The sequence below is a fragment of the Neovison vison genome, chromosome 12 (assembly GCF_020171115.1).
Source record: "Neovison vison isolate M4711 chromosome 12, ASM_NN_V1, whole genome shotgun sequence".
In the NCBI taxonomy this organism is placed as follows: domain Eukaryota; kingdom Metazoa; phylum Chordata; class Mammalia; order Carnivora; family Mustelidae; genus Neogale; species Neogale vison.
In genome coordinates, this window is record NC_058102.1 from 7,694,847 (window position 1) to 7,715,647 (window position 20,801).

Sequence of the window (20,801 nt, forward strand, 5' to 3'; positions counted from 1 at the left end):
GATACTAAAAACCCATAGTAAATCAAGGTATTAGGGGCATATTTATCCTTCATTAAATTCATTGAGTATGTACAAGGTTCTGTTATAAATAGGAAAGACACGGTGATGAAGGAGTCAGAATTCCTAGTAGGGAAATAATACACAAGTAAGCAAATACATTGAGGGGGGAAAAAAAAAAAACCCACCCTCAGGTATCAATAAATGCTATTAAGAAGACAAAACGAGGGGTGCCTGGCTGGCTCAAGTGTCTGCCTTGGGCTCAGGTCATGATCCTGGAGTCCTGGGATCAAGTCCTGCGTTGGGCTATGTGCTGGGTGGAGAGTCTTGAGTCTCCCTCTCCTTCCCCTCTCTCTCGTGCTCTCTCTCTCTCTCTCATTATCTCTGTCTCTCTCTCTCTCTCATAGAATTAAAATCTTAAGAAGAAGAAGAAGAAGAAGAAGAGGAAGAAGGAGAAGAAGACAAAATGAGATCATGAAATTGAGGGGAGAATTAGGTGATTAGAAAAGGCCTCTATGAGAAGAGTGACACTGCCCCTGAAGTCCTTTACAAGGGCCTAAAGGATCCTCCATGATCTGTTACCCATGCATTTAATGTATTTTCTTCATTGTTTAGAAAAGTGGCACACATATCTTCGAACATGTTTTTCATTTACTTATTTATTAGATTTATTGATTTCGTGTGTCCTCACCAAAAGGGGAGTTTTTATTGTTTCGTTTATTGGTGACACTGCAGTTCCTGGTACATTGCAGGGCTCAGTAGCTGTTGAATGAATAAATTTGAAGCTTAGTGAGCAAGGAGAGTGTGGTAAGATATCAAACAGACAGGCAGAGGCCAGATCAGAGCAGGTAGGGATTTGCAGATATTATGGGAAGGTAGCTAGAGGGTTTAAATTAGAGGAAGGGACTTATGACAAAATCTTAAAGTTTTTAAACTTTGTGAAGAAGGCATTGTAGGGATACAGGAGAGGAAGCGGCAACAATTTCTATATAGAGCTACGGTGGGGAGATGTATGATCTTAGGGGCAGTTGTATTAAGCTGTGAAAACCTCATGTACTGGTCTCTCCTTTGGAGATTTGCCTTCCCATGTGATTGGCCATGACATTCTGTATGCTAGACTCTACTGCATAAACCCAAGAGAACTTTTCATGGATACATGAAAATACAAAAGATAGGAATACGGATTCCTATCTTTCTTCATAATTTCACTCAGTTTACAATGCAATAGGTTGTAATTTTACTTTAGTTCTATTTCTTTCATCCATCTATTCATTCAACAGTTTCTAAAATATCTACAGGACCTGCTGTGTGTCAACTGTACCATGCTAATCTAGATAAAAAGGCATCTGACATTTCAAGTACTTACAAAAGGCCCTTTTTATCATTGCCCTTATGGTATACTAGCAGAGAGGCAAGTCAGTTATTGATGATTCCAATGAATTTTAGGAAAGGGGAAGTTTGGGGTACTTTAAAACAGAAAGCAGGTCTGTAGGGGGTGGGGGTAATGTGGAAGTCTTCTTGGAGGAAATGGTTTGAGGTGGAAGGGTGAGCCAGACAAAAAGCAGAGGCAGAGGGATGCTAGTAAATGTTTAAAAACCAGTCCTAAAACAAACAAATAAACAAGCAAGAAAGCCCTGATCTGTAGTGTGAACAGCCAGATTGCAAAATTCCTGAAAATTGTTCCTATAAGCTGATGTAAGCTGGCTCCAACACACACACACACACACACACACACACACACACACACACTGAGTGATATGGAAGAAGGTGGCATTCCAGGAAGAGGGAACACTGTGCAGAAGGGACTCAAAGCTGGAGAAGGCACAATGCATCCATAGATAAGTCTGGAGTGGCTGGAGTATAAAGAAAGAATGATATAAATGAGTCTGCAATGATGTGCAAGAATCATTTGTTTGTGTCTCTTCTCTTATTCTGTATTTAGCAATGTCATTTTGGTAACTTGAAATTGGATGTTATAGTATTATTTACACCATAGAAATTCGCTAACATTGCATATCGGGGTTTTCCACTTCCCAACTTGCTTAATAAATATATACCAGTGGTAGGGGACCAGGTCATGCAAAATTGTTCAATGGACCCATACAAAACGTTTTGGTCCCTATCCTTAGTGATGGGAAGCCACTGAAGGATCTCATATAGTCAGGTGTGCACTTTTAGAAAGTCCTAGAACATGGCCCTAAAGTAAAGAAATTGGATCCCAAGGATTACAGGTGAGGAATTTCTGAAGTAGGTCCATATCCAAGTGGAGATCAAGGAAGCCCAACTAAAAGAACTCTGGACTGACAGTGACAACTGTGGATTAAACAGAAGTTCTTTTTAAAAGGCATATTTTGACAATTATGATCCTGACTTTGGAGGAACTGCAATGATTAGCAGTGGAAGGAATCATGTAAAATTCCTTAATGTAAAAATTTACTGACTTTAAGAGTGTTAGGCAGGACTTCCACTTCTGAAGATGGAGTAGACATACTTTTCCCTATTCTTCTTCTTTTTTTTTAATATTTTATTTATTTATTTGACAGAGAGGGATCACAAGTAGACAGAGAGGCAGACAGAGAGAGAGAGAGAGAGAGGGAAGCAGGCTCCCCGCGGAGCAGAGAGCCCGATGCAGGACTTGATCCCAGGACCCCGAGATCATGACCTGAGCCAAAGGCAGCGGCTTAACCCACTGAGCCACCCAGGCGCACCCCCCCCATTCTTCTTCTTAAGTACCACTGAAATACCTGAACAGGACATATTTTTTAAAAAATAATAATAAGACTTTGAGAGTTGGAGAGAAGAGGCAGACCAGTTAGGGAAATTAGGACTTGAGGAATGACATGGTAGTGAGTTCCCTGAGTTTTCTTTTTACTTCCTGTGTCTTAGATTTGGAGCTGAAGAAGCTGGTAGCCAGAAATTCCAATGAGTACAGACAAAAAAGGAAGAAATAAATATAAAAGAAAGAAAGAAAAAAAGGCTGCTTTCTTTAGCAAACAGAAAACTTTACACAATAACTGCTGTAATCCAAGCAACACAGAAAAAATGTGGCCCTACTTGCACACATGCCGGCGAAGCTGAATGAGGAACCCAGTCTATATAGCTTGCAAGTCTTTAATCAGGTGCCCAACACCCATGCTAGCGTGGTGCAGGCCAAGTAAGGAGTTGGTACTCTCATCCCTTCTGGCTGATAATGACTTCCCCTAACCCTGTTGTGTAAAAGGAGACCATGGCAAGATTTGGACATCCACTCAAGCCAGCAGCAAGAGGCAACCCATCCTCTCCCTGCTGGGGTGGTGTTGGAGGAGGTTAGTGGAGAGTGAGGACTTTCACCATCACTCAGCAATAAAGAGGATACCCTCCCTGCAGTGTCTGTGGAGACTGGGTAGGGAGCTGAAACTCCTACCCTCCACCCCGACTGTTAATGGAAACTAAGTGGGGAATCTGGACGTCTACCTCCACATTTACCTGCTGCAGTGATGTCACCCCAAAAGCCAATTAAAATAGGAGGTTTAAATAAAATCCAGTGTCTCGTTACATAATATAAAATGTCCAGTTTCAGTTGAAAAATCACTCAACAAGAACTGTGAAATCTCAAAGTGAATGAAAAGACTATCAAGTAGATGCCAACACCAAGACGACAGGGCTGTTAGAATTATCTGACAAAGACTTAAAACCAGCAATGATAAACAATTTTCAGCAAGCAGTGGCATACAAGCTTGAAACAAGTGAGAAAATAGATTTAACAAAAAAAAAGGAAAGAAAAGAAGACTCAAATAGAAATTTTAGATCAGAAAAATGTAATAACTGAAATATCTCAGTGGTTGTGCTCAACAACAGAATGGAAGTGATGGGTGCACGTTGGCAGGGGAAACAATGACTCAACTGGAAGACAGAACAATAGAGATTACTTAATATAAACAAGAGAGAGAAGAGAGTCTGAAAATCCAAATAAATCAATAAATCAACAACAACAAAAACTCCAACAACAACAACAACAAAAAAAAACAAAAAAAAAAAACTCTAGAGCCTCAGAGACCTGTGAGACTATCACAAAAGATTTAACATTTGTGTCATCAGAGTTGAAGAAAAAAAGACAAAGAGGTCCAGAGTCAAAAGGCAATTGGTGAAATAATGGATGAATATTTCTCTTATTGGCCAGAAACATTAGCCTATAGATTCAAGAAACTGAGTAAACCCCATACAGTATAAACACAAATCCATGTGAAAAAAATATCACAATTTAACCTGAAAACTGAAGACAGAAAATCTGAAAACCAGCCAGAGAAAATGACAACTTATCTACTGAGGAAAAATAATTTTTTTATGAGAATTAGAGCAGATCAGAAACCACGGAAGCCAGAAAGAAGTAGCAATATAGTTTTAATTGCAGAAAAAAAAAAACAACAAAGAAACTGTCAACCCAGAATTCTATACCCAATGAAAATATTCTTTAACAGTGAAGGGAGAATGAAGACATTCTAAGATGAAGGAAAACTAAGATTTGTCACTGCAGACTTACTCAAAGACATGGATAAAGGAATTCCTCTAAACAGAAAAGATACAATAAAAGAAGGAACTTTGGAACATCAGGAAGAAGAAAGAACACAGTGGACAAAATAGTAGGTAAAAAATAGGCTTTTATTCTCTTGCATTTTCTAAATGATGCTTGATAGTTTGAGTAAAAAATATAATCTTGGGGGATGCCTGGCTGGCTCGGATGGCAGAGCATGTGATTCTTGATCTCAGGGTTGTGAGTTTAAGCCCCATGTTTGGCATGGAGCTCACTTTTTAAAAAATCAACTGGATTTAATAAAACTTAAAAATTATTTTTAAAGAATAGAGTCTTGTATGGTTCTAAATACATATGGAGGAAATACTTAAGAAAATTATAAAATGGGAGGGTAAAGAGACATAGAGGGAGGTAAAGTATTTATATTTCATTTTAAATTGGTAAAATGATGACACGAGTCGACTGTCATAAGTTATGTATTTATGATGTAATACATAGAAAGACCACTTAAAATACACAAAGAGATACACTCAAAACATTATAATTACATAAAAGTAGAATACTAAAAAAATATTTAAGTAACCCACAAGAAGTCAGGAAAACAGAAAAGCAATGAAAACAAAGAGAACAAAAACGAAACAAAACAAAACAAAACAAAAAAACCAGACTTAATCCTTAACATATCAATAACTACATTAAGAGCAAATGATCTAAAAATATCAATTAAGAGTCAGAGGTTGGCAGAGTGGATTTAAAAACATGGCCTAGTATATGCTGTCTACAAGAAACTCACTTCAAATATGACATAAGCAATGTGCAAATGTAAGGATCGAAAAAGATATGCATTCATTAATCAAAGGAAAGCAGGCTATATTAATAACAAATAAAATAGACTTTGGAGTAAAGAAAGTTACCAGGGAGGAGAACATTATATAATGATAAAAATGTCAAGCCTCCATGAAGACATAGCAATGCCAAATGTATATGCACCAAAAAATGTTCCGCAAGGGGCGCCAGGGTGGCTCAGTGGGTTAAGCTGCTGCCTTCGGCTCAGGTCATGATCTCAGGGTCCTGGGATTGAGTCCCGCATCGGGCTCTCTGCTCGGCGGGGAGCCTGCTTCCTCCTCCTCTCTCTCTCTGCCTGCCTCTCTGCCTATTTGTGATCTCTCTCTGTCAAATAAATAATAAAATCTTAAAAAAAAAAAAATGTTCCGCAAAACATGTGAAGCAAAAGCTGATAGACCTGAAAATAGAAACAGACAAATCTACCATCAGGGTTTGAGATTTCAACATCTCTCTTGCTTGCAACAGTGGATAGAACTACTAGACAGAAAATCAGAAAGAATACAGAAGAACTTAACATCACCAACCAACAGGATCTAATCAACATTTTAAAAACATTCCACCTAGGGGTGCCTGGGTGGCTCAATTGTTGGGTGTCTGCCTTCATTTCAGGTCGTGGTCCCAGGGTCCTGGGAGCAGGTTCCTGGGATCGAGCCCCACATCTGACTCCTGGTTCAGCAGGAAGCCTACTTCTCCCTTTCCCATTCCCTCTGCTTGTGTTCCCTCTCTTGCTGTCCCTCTGTGAAATTAATTTTAAAAAATCATAAAAATACATGCATACATACATACATACATACATTCCATCCAGGGGCACCTGGCTAGCTCACTCAGTGGAACATGTGACTCTTGATCCCAGGGTCATGAGTTCAAGCCTCACATTGGGTGTGGACTTAAAATTTTTTTAAAAAAATAAAGTAAGTAAAAACATTCCATCCACTAATAGCAACATAGATATTCTTTTAAAAGTGACATGGAACAGGCGTGCTCCTCTCTACGTGCTACATGGGATGATGTTCATTTGTTTAATAAAGCCAGGTAGAACTTCAAATTAAAAAAAAAAAAGTGCCATGGAACATATACCAAGATATACCATATATTGGGCCATAATAGTGATCTTTAATTTTTTTAAAAAATTGAAATCCTACAGTGTTTTCTCTAACCACAATGAAATCAAGCTAGAGGTCAATAACAGAAGGATGACAGGAAGTTCTCCACGCAACTAGAAACTAAACAACACATTTTTTAAAAAATTTCTTCAAGGGGCATCTGGGTGGCTCAGTTGGTTAAGTGTCCGCCTTTAGCTCAGGTCATGATTCCAGGGTTCTTGGATCAAGTCCCACATCAGGCTCCTTGCTCAGCGGAGCCTGCTTCTCCCTCTGCCTGCCACTCCCCCTGCTTGTGTACTCTCTTTCTCTGTCTCTGACAAATAATATCTTTAAAAAAAAAATTTCTTCGAGGGAGAAAACCATAAGACTCTTAATCTCACAAAACAAACTGAGGGTTGCGGGGGTGGAGGGCGTAGGAAGAGGGTGGTGGGTTTATAGATATTGGGGAAGGTATATACTATGGTGAGTGCTGTGAAGTGTGTAAACCTGGCGATTCACAGACCTGTACCCTGGGGCTAATAATACATTATATGTTAATTTAAAAAATTAAAAAATTATATTAATAAATAATAAATAAATAAAGATGCTATAAGCATCTAAAATATTTTCTTTATTATTTGAGAGAGAGAGTGTGTGTGAGTGAGAGGAGAAGCAGAGGAGGAGGGACAAGGAGTGGGAAGGGAGAATTTCAAGAAGACCGCCCCCCCCCCCGCTCAGCACAAGAGTCTGATGTGGGGTTCGCTCTCACGACCCTGAGATCATGACCTGAGTCAAAACCACGAGTTTGTCTTTTAACTGACTGAGTCACTCATGCACCCCTAAACAACACATTTCTAAATAATCTGTAGGTGAAAGATGAAGTCTTAAGGTAAATAAAAAATAAAGTTGAAATGAATGAAATAAAAACAACATATCAAAATCTGTGGTACACTACTAAAACAGTGCTGGGAGGGCAATTTTTAGCAGTAAATGTACACATCAGATAGGAGGAAAAGAATGATCTAAGTTTCCACTTTGAGAATGTGGAAGAAAAAGAGCAAAATAAACCCAAAGCAAGCAGAATGAAAGAAATAATAAAGATTAGAGTAGAAACTGAAAACATAAAAACAAAGAAAATCAATGAAAAAATGGAATTTAAAAAAAGATTTTATTTATTTATTTAAGAAGGAGAGCAAGAGAGTATGAGTAGGGGTTGGGGGGAGGCAGAGGGAAAGACAGACTCCCTGCTGAGCAGGGAGCTAGATATGGGGCTGGATTCCAGGACCCTGGGATCATGATCTGAGCTGAAGGCAGATGCTTAACTGACTGAACCAGCCAGGTACCCCCAAAAATGGATTCTTATAGAAGATCACTAAAATTGACATACTTCCAGCAAGACTGACTAGGATAAAAGGGAGAAGATACAAATTACTAATATTAGGAATGAAACAGGAGATATCACTACATACACTGCACATAAAAGGATCATAGGACAGGGACGCCTGGGTGGCTCAGTGGGTTAAAGCTTCTGCCTTCGGCTCGGGTCATAATCCCAGGGTCCTGGGATGGAGCCCCGTGTTGGGCTCTCTGCTCAGTGGGGAGCCTGCTTCCCTTCTTCTCTCTCTGCCTGCCTCTCTGCCTACTTGTGATCTCTGTCTGTCAAATAAATAAATAAAGTCCTTAAAAAAAAAAAAGGATCATAGGACAATACCACAGATTCGACACACATAAATTTAACAACTTAGACCACTTCCTCAAAAAAAACACAAATTACCTCAACTCAGTCAATGTGAAATAGATAATTTGAATATCCCTATAACTATTAAGGCAAATTAATTTATAGTTTTAAAGCTTCCAAAAGAGAAATCCAGGCTCAGATGGTTTCACTGGAGAATTCCACTAAATGGGTAAGGAATTAAAGCCAATTCTACAGTCTTTTCCAGAATATAGAACACTTTTCAATTCATTTTATAAAGCCAGTTTTACCCTGATAACAAAACCAAACAAAAACAATATAAAAAAGAAAACTGTGACCACTATCTTTCATAAATAACAGACATAAATATCCTTAACAAAATATTAGCAAATAGAATCTAACAATATATAAAAAGAATTATTCAGCATGATCAGGTGGGTTTTATTCTAGGGATACAATGCTGGTTCAATATTTAAAACCCAATCAATGGATTCTGCCACATTAACAAGTTCAAAAAAAGAAAAATCACACGGGGCACCTGGGTGGCTCAGTAGGTTAAGCATCTGCCTTCTGCTCAGGTCATGATCCCTGGGTCCTGGGATGGAGCCCCACGACAGTCTCCCTGCTCAGCAGGGAGTCTGCTTCTCTCTCTCCATCTCTACCCCACCCAGCTTGTACTTTCTCTCTCGCTCCTTCTTTCTCCTCTCAATTAATAAATAAAATCTTCAAAATAAAATTATATTAAAAAAGAAAAAATCACACAATCATATCAATAGATACAGGAAAAATATTTGACGAAATTCAACATCTATTCATGTTAAAGACTCTCAGAAAAACAGGAACAGAGGAGAACTTCCTGAACTTGATAAAACCCATCTTGATAAAAAGCATCTACAAAAAACCTACAACAAACATTATATTTAATCGCTCTTATTCAGTATAATACTGGAAGTTGTGCCAGTGCAGCAAGGTAAAAAAAAAAAAAAAAATGAAGTAAAAGTCATACAGACTGGAAACAAGGAAATAAGACCATCCCATTTTCAGATGAGATATAGTTTATCTAGAAAATCTCGGGGTGTCTTGGTGGTTCAGTCATTAAGCATCTGCCTTCTGCTCAGGTCACGAGCCCAGGGTTCTAGAATTGAATCCCACACTGGGCTTCCTGCTCACCAGGAAGCCTGCTTCTCCCTCTCCCACTTCCCTGCTTGTGTTCCCTCTCTTGCTTTCTCTGTCAAATAAATAAATAAAACCTTAAAAAAAAAAAAAAAGAAAAGAAAATCTCAAAGAATCTTAAAATAAAAAACCAAAAAATAAACTCTTAGAACTACTCCATAAGATCAGCAAGGTCACAGAATACAAGATAAACATATAAAGAGTAATTATTTTATATCTACTAACTATGAACATGTGGCCATAGAAATTTTAAATAATATGCTATCATAATCATCAAGAAAATTAAATAATTAGGTATAAATTTAACAAAGCCTGTTTAGGACTTGTATGTTTAAAATGACACAATATTGATGAGAAAATTTTTTTTAAGTTTTTTTTTTTCTAAGTTTTTAAATAAATGGAGAGACATACCATGTTCATGGATTAGAAAATTCAACATAATCAAGATGTCAATTTTAATCAAATTGATATACAGTTTAACACAATTCCTATAAAAATCCTAGCAAGTTTTTTGCACTTACAGACAAAATTATTCTAAAATTTATATGGAAAGGTAAAAGAACTAGAGTAGCTAAAACAATTTTGAAAAAGAAAAATGAAGTGAGAGGAGTCACTTTTCCTGCTTTCAAGACTTATACAGGTACAGTAAGCAAGACTGTATGGTAGTGGTGGAGGAATAGACATATAGAGTAATGGACTGAACAGAGAACCTGGGAAAAGACCCACCCAAATATGCACAATTAAATTTTTATTAAAGTGTAAAAGCAATTCAATGGAGGAAAGAGCACTTTCAGTAAATAGTGCTGGAGCAAATGGACATTTATAAACAAAAGAAACAAAATATTTGACCTATTCTCACACCTTATACAAAAATTAACTTAACACGTATCATGAACTTAAATGTAAATGATAAAACCATACAACTTTTAGGGACACCAGGGCTTAGTCAGTTGAGTGTCTGACTTTGGTTTTGGCTCAGGTCATGATTTCATGGGTCATGAGACTGAGCCCTCGGTTAGGCTCCAAGCTCAGTGCAGAGTCTTCTTGAAGATTTTCTCCCTCTGTGTGTGCTCTCTCTTAAATCAATCAACCAATCTAAAACAAAACAAAACTAAACAAAACAAAACAACAACAACACATACAACTTCTAAAATAAAACATAGGAGAATATGTGTAGGATATGGGACCAGAGTTCTTAGATTTGACACCAAAACATGATCCATAAAAGAAGGAATTGATAAATTGGACTTTATCGGAATTAAAAACTTTTGCTCTATAAAAGACTCTGTTAAGAAGATGAAAATACAAGCTACAGAGTGGGAAAAAATATCTGCAAACTCTTAAAACTCAACAATTAAGAACAAAACAATCCAATTAGAAAAGAGTCAAATGACACAAAGACGTATTTCATCAAGAAGGATGTACAGACAGCAAATACTTACATGGACAGATATTCAGCATCACTAACCATTAGATTTATGCAGATTAAATTCACAGTGAGTCAAGGCACCTAGCTGGCTCAGTCAGTGGAGCATGTGAATCTTGGTCTTGGGGTGTGAATTCAAGCCCCATGTTGGGTGTAGAGATTATTTAAAAAAAAAAAGTCTTGGAGTGCCTGGGTGGCTCAGTGGGTTAAGCCTCTGCCTTCGGCTCCAGTCATGATCCCAGGGTCCTGGGATCGAGCCCTACATCGGGCTCTCTGATCAGCAGGGAGCCTGCTTCCCCTTCTCTCTCTGCCTGCCTCTCTGCCTACTTGTGATTTCTCTCTCTCTGTCAAATAAATAAATAAAATCTTAAAAAATAATAATAAAACTTAAAAAAAAAGTTATCACTATACACCTATCAGAATGGCTAAAATTAAAAACTGTGACAACGTCAAATGTTGGCAAGAATGCAGAGACGCTGGACCAGCTGTACATGGCAAGTGGGAATGCAAAGTGGCATAGCCACCCTGGAAAACAGTTCCGGTATCTTTAAAAAATACACATGCGGGGCGCCTAGGTGGCTCAGTGAGTTAAGCCGCTGCCTTCGGCTCAGGTCATGATCTCAGGGTCATGGGATCGAGCCCCGATGCGGGCTCTCCGCTTAGCGGGGAGCCTGCTTCCTCCTCTCTCTCTGCCTGCCTCTCTGCCTGCTTGTCATCTCTCTCTGTCAAATGAATAAATAAAATCTTTAAAAAAAAAAAAAGATACACATGCAACTACCATACAACCCGGTGATTGCATCCCCTGGCACTTATCCAAGAGAAGTGAAGACTGCTGTTCACATAAAATCCTTGCACAGGTCTTAGCAGCTTTATTCCTCCAAAGGAGGAATGGTTAAACTGTGGTATATCTATACCATTCAGTCATAAAAAGGAATAGACCAGGGTGCCTGGGTGGCCCAGTGGGTTAAAGCCTCTGCCTTCAGCTTCCATCATAATCCAAGGGTCCTGGGATCAAGCCCCACATCGGGCTCTCTGCTCAGCAGGGAGTCTGCTTCCTCCTCTTTCTCTGCCTACCTCTCTGCCTACTTGTGATCTCTGTCAAATAAATAAATAAAATCTTAAAAAAAATTAATTCCTCTCTCTCTCTCTCTGCCTACCTCTCTGCCTACTTGTGATCTCTGTCAAATAAATAAATTAAAAAAAAAAAAAGGGGGCGCCTGGGTGGCTCAGTGGGTTAAGCTGCTGCCTTCAGCTCAGGTCATGATCCCAGGGTCCTGGGATTGAGTCCCGCATCGGGCTCTCTGCTGAGCGGAGAGCCTGCTTTCCTCTCTCTCTCTCTCTGCCTGCCTCTCTGCCTACTTGTGATCTCTGTCTGTCAAATAAAAAAAAAAAATTAAAAAGGAATAGACTGTCAATATATCCAAGTGGCTGAATTTCCAAATCATTATGCTGTGTGAAAAAAAACCAATCCCACAAAGGTTACATATCGTATGATTCTATTTATTTAATATTCTCGAAATGACAAATTTATAGAAATGGAGAACAGATTAGTGCTTGCCAGGAGTTGAGGAAGTGGAGGTGGGAGAGAAGTGGGTGTAGCTCTTAAAAGGCAACACAAGGGATCCTTGTAGTGATGGAAATGTTGGGTATCTGGACCATATCAATGTTAATATCCTGGTTGTGATATTGTACTATAGTTTTGCAGGATGTTAGCATTGGAGAAAACTGAGTAAAGGGTACACAGGATCTCTTTGTGTTATTTCTTACAACTGCAAATGGAATTTACAATTATTTCAAAATAGTAAGATTGATTAAAAGAAAATGCCAGCATGACTTTAAACTACAGACAGCACTGAATAAGGAAGGTATTATCTCTGCCTTCAAAGAGATCACAGTCTATCTAATAATGAGCTGGTCACATAGCTGCATTTCTCAAGACATACATGGTGTTCACAGTTTTGGACTTTCCAGCATCTCTTAGCCTTGTTTTGATAGAAATGTGGCCTTGTGTTCCCCTTTCTCCTCCCTTTCCACCCATTCCGTGTGATTAGGACCAGTTGTATAATTTGCAGTACCCTGTGCAAAAGAAAATAAAAAGGTCCTTGCTAAAAGACAGTAACAGCAGAGCTTTTTTTTTTTTTTATATACAAATTTCCATCTTTTTTTTTTTAAGATTTTATTTATTTATTTGACAGAGAGAGCACAAGCAGGCAGAGAGGCAGGCAGAGAGAGAGGAGGAAGCAGGCTCCCTGCTGAGCAGAGAGCCTGATGCGGGGCTCGATCCCAGGACCCTGAGATCATGACCCAAGCCGAAGGCAGCGGCTTAACCACTGAGCCACCCAGGTGCCCCAACAGCAGAGCTTTAACCACATGCAGGGAGGGGCCGTTCTGAGAACAGAGCCCTGTATTGCTGCACAGGTCACACTGTGATAATGCCGGCCCTACCTGTGATTCTGGTAGGGTGGCCAATCAGCATCTCATCTCTCTTGGAGATGGTCCTAAATTACCCAGGAGTGGTCATTCATAATATCTCATTGCCCTGTTAACTTCTATGAGAACCCTCCCAGGGAAGTCCTACTTAATGAAGCGGGGGTGGGGTGGGGGAGGAAGAGCTCTCTTTCCCCCCTAAGATGAGTTATTTTTTGAAAAGTATTATTGAGAGCACCTTGGTGGCTCAGTTGGTTGGGCCACTGCCTTTAGCTCAGGTTATGATCCTGGAGTGCCAGGATCAAGTCCTGCACTGGACTCCCAGGTCTGTGGGGAGTCTGCTTCTTCCTCTGACCTTCTCCCTTCTCATACTCTCTCTCTCCCAAATAAATAAATAAAATCTTAGAAAAAAAAAAAAAGAAAAGAAAAGTATTTATGGAGTACCCACCATGTGCCAGGCTCTGCGCTACATGCTGGAGATACAGTGGTAAGCAAGATGTGTATAAGCAAGTCTTAGCCCTCATATAGCTTATATTCTACAAGTACAGACAGATGTCAGCAATTGATTTCAAGCTGGGTTAAAAGCAAAATAAAAGAATAAGTAAAGATGTTGTGAACAAAAATAATCGGGGTGGCCAGATATATACGATTCCTATTCTATGGAAGATGAAAGTGAAGATAAGAAAAGGTTAAATAAATTGATTTTAAGATCAAAGAGCTGGTAAATGACCAACAACAGATTCTAGGTGTGTCTGACATCACCTACATTAAGCCAATCTGGATAATTGAGAATTGAAGTACTTACTTGCACAAGGATGGGCGGCCACATCATGCGGTGTAGAGTTGTTAAGGGCTGGCTTAGTTCTGAAGCCTAGCTACATTCAAATCCTGACTTGGACAAGCTACTTTAACTTCTGTCCATCTTGGCTTTGTCATTTATAAAATGAAGAGTGTTAAGAATTACTGCTGCAGAGATGAAAGGAAATAACGCCCACAGACTGCTCAGCCCGGCACATCACACCTAGTAAGTGCTCAGGGAGTGCTGGGTTTATGAATCATGGTCTCATATCCTCTGGGAGTCCATTTTCCACATCTGTAAAATGAAGGTAGCGATGTACCTCACAGGGTCATCATAAGCATAATGAGGATTAATGTGAGCCGGAGTGCTATCCAAATTTAGCAGGTTGATTATAAAACTCATGGAGTATCTTCTCTGACCAGTGGTCCTGACTCCCTTCTCTCTCTTTTTTTTTTGTGCACCGAGATGATTTTATTTTTTTTTAAGATTTTATTTATTTATTTGACAGACAGAGAGCACAAGTAGGCAGGGAGGCAGGCAGAGAGAGAGAGAGAGGAGGAAGCAGGCTCCCTGCTGAGCAGAGAACCCAATGCGGGGCTTGATTCCAGGACCCTGGGATCATGACCCGAGCCGAAGGCAGAGGCTTTAACCCATGAGCCACCCAGGCGCCCCCTGACTCCCTTCTCAAACGCAGTTCGCCTGGTCCTCCCTTGTGCTGCCTCTGACTCTATTACGATGTTATACTGACTCCTAATGTTTTCCATGCAGGGTCTTGTAGACTAAGGATTCTTTGAGGGCAGGGACTATGTGTTCCCTCCTCACTTGGATGCCTAGCTCGTCAAAGCTCAGTGAAGTTGAATGAGTGACAATGACAAGTACAAGCCCAGCTCTGGGTGTTTGCCCTGTAGGGCTCTGGGCTGGAGCACACCTCACCTGGCAGTCCATGGGTCTGCCCAGTCAGTTCTGAGCTGCCCTCACGGATTTTACCCCCAGCAAGATTTCAGCTGTAGGCAGGCTTCTTTCTGTCGACTAGCAGTATCTGGACTCCTCTTTTTAACCAGTTTGTAGAGAATATAAAACCACGTGTTATTAAAAAAAAAAAAAAGTATAGAGTTCTATGGTTTTTAAAAAAAAAAAAATATTTATTTATTTGGCACGGAGAGAGCACAAGTAGGCAGAGCGGCAGGCAGAGAGAGAAGGAGAAGCAGGCTCTCCACTGAGCAGAGAGCCCGATGTGGGGCTCGATCCTAGGACCCTGGTATCATGACCTGAACCAAAGGCAGAAGCTCAACCCACTGAGCCACTCAGGTGCCCCTAGAGTTCTATGTTGACTTTTCCTATGCTGTTCTCTTTTGCACTGAGATGTTTATTTATTTAGGATAATTTTGGTATAAATTATTGCATTTGGGAGTTGTGTTGTACTTGCATGTGTTGCTGTGGGATTCTCGAGGCTAGGATCTACTGCAGAGAGAAATGGACACTTCTCATTGTCTGGAAAAAAGAAAAGGGGGAGGACTTCAGACCCTCAGTCAACTGCATGTTCCCACTCCCTTAGGAGCTGTCTCTTGGATAGGGATCTGGGATTGCCCATGTCAGCTCTTGACTTGAGCTCTGTCCTCACCTTTTGCCTAATTCATGCAGGTCAAGGGCTACACTTGGGTAGTCGTCTTTGGGGGCATACCAAGAACATCTGCATGGTGTCCTCTCAAGTCCAGAATCAACATCTTAAAATTAAGAGTGATCGTGTCATTCTAAGAGTTTGGGGACAGTTTTTATAAGTCATGTATTGGAATGTCTGGGAGTAGCTGTCTGGGAATGCAGCTAGACTTTTTATATTAATTCCTGTAAAAATAATTCCCTTCTTTGATATAATGTGGAGTTACCCTGGAGCATAATCTTGACATAAAATGATACCATCCCATAAAAAATTCCAGAGTAAAAAAAAAAAAACAAGTGAATTGGGAATTGCTTTCTCTTTATTACACATGTCACTAATCCTCTCTACATGTATTTTTATACATAAGTAATTGAAGTCACTCAGAAGATGCCTTTTTGGCTGTGTATTATCAGAGAATGTTAGGTTGTCCACATACGATTTAGGTGAATATGGTCAAATTGGTTGCCGAGGACCTGAATCTAAGATCTAAGATCTAAGATGGATTCTAAATGGTCCCAGAACAAAAAGGGTGGGGGAGACGTAAGGAAATCAATCAAGAGCTTATTTTGTGAGTTCCAGTCCAAGACGGTGACTTAGGAAGGCCCTGAACTCACCTCCTCTAGGAACACAGGAAATCTACACCTATTTATAGAGCAATTCCTCCTGAAGAACTGAGGGCTGACTGAACACTTCTGCCCAGCAAAATATAGAAAGATCACACAGAGAAAGGCAAGAGAGACGGACACACAGTGTCAAAGGGAACCCCCACCCCCAGCACTGAGAACCGCAGTGGGGAGGGCTCGTGCAGAGGGACTAGGAGCAGATGCATCTGCCTGCGGTGGGCTGGGGCACAGAAAAAAAAGCCACGGTTTAAAAGAGAAACTAGGATTCAGCCCTAGCACTGTGCCAGGTCCTGGGGAGCTGCTGGAACTCCCTGGTCGGGGGGTGGGGTAAGGGTTGCTGGGGCGGGCCATGGTTTACACTCTGCCTCCATCTTGAGACAGGAGCTGGGCTCCGGTTACCACAGCTGGCCTGTGCCCTTAGTGGGCCCAGGACACCCAGAGGCACAGAAAAAAAGAGTCATGGTTTTAAAATAGCAACTAGAGGGCTGTCTGGCTGGCATAGTCAGTAGAGCACGGGGTTGCGAGTTCAAGCCCCATGTTGGACATGGTGCCTACTTAAAAAAATTGTATATATATATATATATATATATAGGCATCTTCTGAGTGACTTCAATTAAATATATATATATACACAATTTTTTTATATATATATATTAAATATATATATATACACACAATTTGATATATATATATATATATAAAACATATATATATATATATATATAAAACAAACAAAAAACCCAGCAACTAGAATAGAAAAGATCCAGCCCAAGAACCCTACCAACTGGTGGGGGAGCTGCTGGAAGTCTCTCTGGGTCAGAGCGGCTGGCAAGTACTATGGTTTACATTCTCCTCCACCTTGACAGTGTGAATGGGAGCAGGGTCTCCCACACCATCCCCAGGCATCCAACCAAGGTAGCCCCAGTGCAGGGCACACCGGGACACCCCTGGTCAGTGCTCACTGTAGCTCCAATCATCTTGCCAAGGTGACAAAGGTGCAAAGCACTCTGGAACACTGCAAACCTGCACCACTTCAGCTCCAGAGGACTCGCCTGGGCACTGCTGGGGCACAGTGCCCCAGGACACCCTGGCCCATGCCTGCCTCTACCCCAGCCTCCCTGCTAGGGTGCTCTTGCATGGATTGTCCTGGGACACTCCAGCTTGCACCCACTTCAGCTGCAGCTGTCCTGCCAGTGTGTCCACAGTGCAGAGAGCCCCAGAACAGCACCAGCCTGTGCCCACTTTAGCTGCAGCTGTCCTGCCAAGTATGCCACCTGAGCCAAGAGCCCTGGGACTACCCGGGCCCACACCCATTTCAGCTCTGGTCATCCCACCAGGGAAGCCTCAGCACAGAGCGCCCTGGGACCTCCCACCCACATCAGCCACAGCTCTAGGCAGCCAGCCAAAGTCTCCAGGCTCTTAAAGTCTACATAGAGGATGACCAAACACAAGATCATTCCATTAAGTTTAGGACACAGGTACTCCACCTGACTCATAAAAACAAACACAGAAAGTCAAGCAAAATGAGGAGACAGGAATACGCTCCAAAGGAAAGAACAGGACAAAACCTCAGAAAAAGAACTAAATGAAATGGAGATAAACAATCAACCTGATAAAGAGTTCAAAGTAAAGGTCATAAAGATGCTCAGGAGACTGGAGAGAAGAGTGTTAGAGCTTAGTGAGAACTTAGTGAAGAGATAGAAAACACAAAAAGGAATGATTCAGAGCCGAAGAACACTAACTGTAATGAAACAAACAAACAAACAAATTCCCACGCCAGAGGGAATTAGCAGAAGATGCAGAACAGATCAGCAACTTGGAAGACAGGACGATGGAAAGCACCCAAGCTGAAGAACAAAAAGAATAAAGAATGAAAAAAGATGAGAATAGGTTAAGGGATGTCTTGGGCAGCATAGGGTCCCAGAAGGAGAAGGGAGAAAGAAAGGGGCAGAAAACTTAATTGAAGAAATGACCTGGGGTAGGAAACAGACATTCAGCTTCAGGGTGCATAGGGAGTTTCAAACAAAATGAACCGAAGGAGGTCCACATCACGACACATAATTATAATGCCAAAGATGAAAGATAAAAATGCTGATTCCTCACCTAGAACTATGAAATTAAAAGTTCTGAGAGTAGGCATGAAAATCTGCATTAAATAACATACCCTCCATGTGACCTTATGCTTCCTAAAGTTTTAAAGAGCTACTTGATATTAGACTTATAGATGTGCATCACCCCTAAAAATTTCTTCATGACCTTTAGATTCCCTCCCTCTCATCCCTCTTCACCCTGGACTTGGTTCCAGGTAACCACTAAAATCTGCTTTGGTCAGTGTGGGTGAGCTTGCATTTTCCAGGACTTATCTAAATAGAACCATACAGTATGTATGTACTCTTGCTATGGTCTGGTTTCTTTCAGGTGACATTATCATCTTTTTAAAAAAGTTATACATAGGGGCACCTGGTGGCTCAGTTGGTTAAGCCTCTGCCTTTGGCCCGGGGTCATAATCTCAGGGTCCTGGGATGGAGCCCCACATCCAGCTCTCTGCTCAGCAGGGAGCCTGCTTCCCCCTCTCTACCTGCTGCTGCTCTGCCTACTTGTGATCTCTCTCTCTCTCTGTCAAATAAATAAATAAAATCTTTAAAAAATTAAAAAAATTATACATATATTTTATTTTTTTTAAAGATTTATTTGACAGAGATCACAAGTAGGCGGAGAAGCAGGCAGAGAGAGAGGAGGAAGCAGGCTCCCTGCTGAGTAGAGAGCCCGGTGTGGGGCTCGATCTCAGGATCCTGAGATGATGACCTGAGCTGAAGGCAGAGGCTTTAACCCATTGAGCCACCCAGGCGCCCCTATACATATATTTTAAATATTTTAGTTATTTATCTGAGAGAGGGAGAGAGCATGGGTTGGGGGGGAGGGCCAAAGGGTGAGGGAGAAGCAGACGCCCCACTGAGCAAGGAGCCCGCTGTGAGGCTCTATTCCAGGACCTTGGGATCTTGACCTGAGCAGAAGGCACACATTTAACCCACTGAGCCACCCAGGTGTTCAGGCAGCATAATTGTCTTGAGATTTACCCACGCTGTAGTGCTGGTCAATAGTTCTACCACTTTTACCACTGAGTTATATGGCCGTATGTTTACATGTTAGTCCATTCACCTGTCTTATGGACATTGTGATGGACTGTTTCCAATTTGGGGCTATTACAAATAAAGCTGCTATGAATATTCCCGGAAGAAAAAAAAAAATACCTCGTTTTTTTCAGTATGACCTTTTGCCAAGCTGACTTTTATAAGGTGTGTTGCATCAGTTAGCAACTTGATGTAAAATGATAAAATAGCAGAAAAGCTGTCGATTACTACAAGTTAAATTTTAGTTAGAATGCTATTTAACTTTGTTATCTTCTGTATCAGGAGATCTTCCGATTTATACTCTGGTCTCCCCCGTTTAAAAAAAAAAAAAGACGTGGATTTTATTGGGAGAGGGTTTATACACTGTAACTTTATTATTTGTGCACTCATAAAATGACAAAATCCGTTGGCCTTCTGATAACGTTTCTCACCCTCTCCCTGCTGTTTCAAGTCTTGGGTTGGGGGCAAGGCTCACCTAGAAGTCATGATCAGCTGGTTTCTGGTTCAGCCTGTGGGACGCACAGGTGGGAAGTGGGGGAGAGGAGGGGGAAAGGTAGAAGGGAGAGGAGGGGTGAGGAGGGGAGGAGAGGGGGAGGAGAAGGGAGGGGAAGAACGGAGAGAAGGGGTAGGGTAGGGGGAAGGGAGGGGTAGAGAGGAGAGAGGGGTGGGGCAGATGGAAGGGAGGGGTTAAAGGGAGAGGAGGGGTGGGGCGAGGGGGGGGAAGGGAGAAGTAGAAGGAAGAGGAGGAGGGGAGGAGTGGAGGAAGGAGGGGGAGGCGAGGAGTGGAGGGAGGAGTGGAGGGAGGAGGGGGAGGGGAGGAGGGTGTGGGGAGGTGCGGAGGAAGGGAAAGGGGTACGGGAGGGATGGGGGAGCAGGGAGGGGAGGATGACCTAGAGGGAGGGCGGGTGTTTCCTTCCTCTCCCCTTCGCACCCCGCGCCGTCCGTGCGGTCGCCCCCCGCCAGCGGGCAGGCCTTAGCTGGCGCCGCTTCCGAGCTGACCGGAGCTCCGGGGGGTGAGAGGCGCCGGCCGAGGCTCCGCCGCCGTTGCGGGTCTGTCGGATTTCGGGCCCCGGATCCCGCTCTCCTGCGCTTCCAGCCCCGGTGCGGCCAGTTCCTCGCCTCCTTGCGCGTCTTCTGTGTGGCCTGCGGAGCGACTTCCGTCTTCCCGACGGGCTCCCGCTGGCCCTCGCTGCCCCTCGGACTTCAGGGGCTCCGTGTGACCGCGGCTCTCGGCTCCCGGACGGTCTCAGAGCCGGAGCTGCTAGCGCGGGGCCGCATCCTCGGACGGACTGCCGACGTGCGGCGACAGAGGGTGACACACTAGTCCCGTCCAGGGAGGTCGCGTGAGCTGGAGAGAGGCGTCGGCCTGCGGCCTGAGGCTGGCGAGGCGCCGTCGGTGCGGAGGCGGCGGGAGCGCGGGGGCGCGCGGGCGTC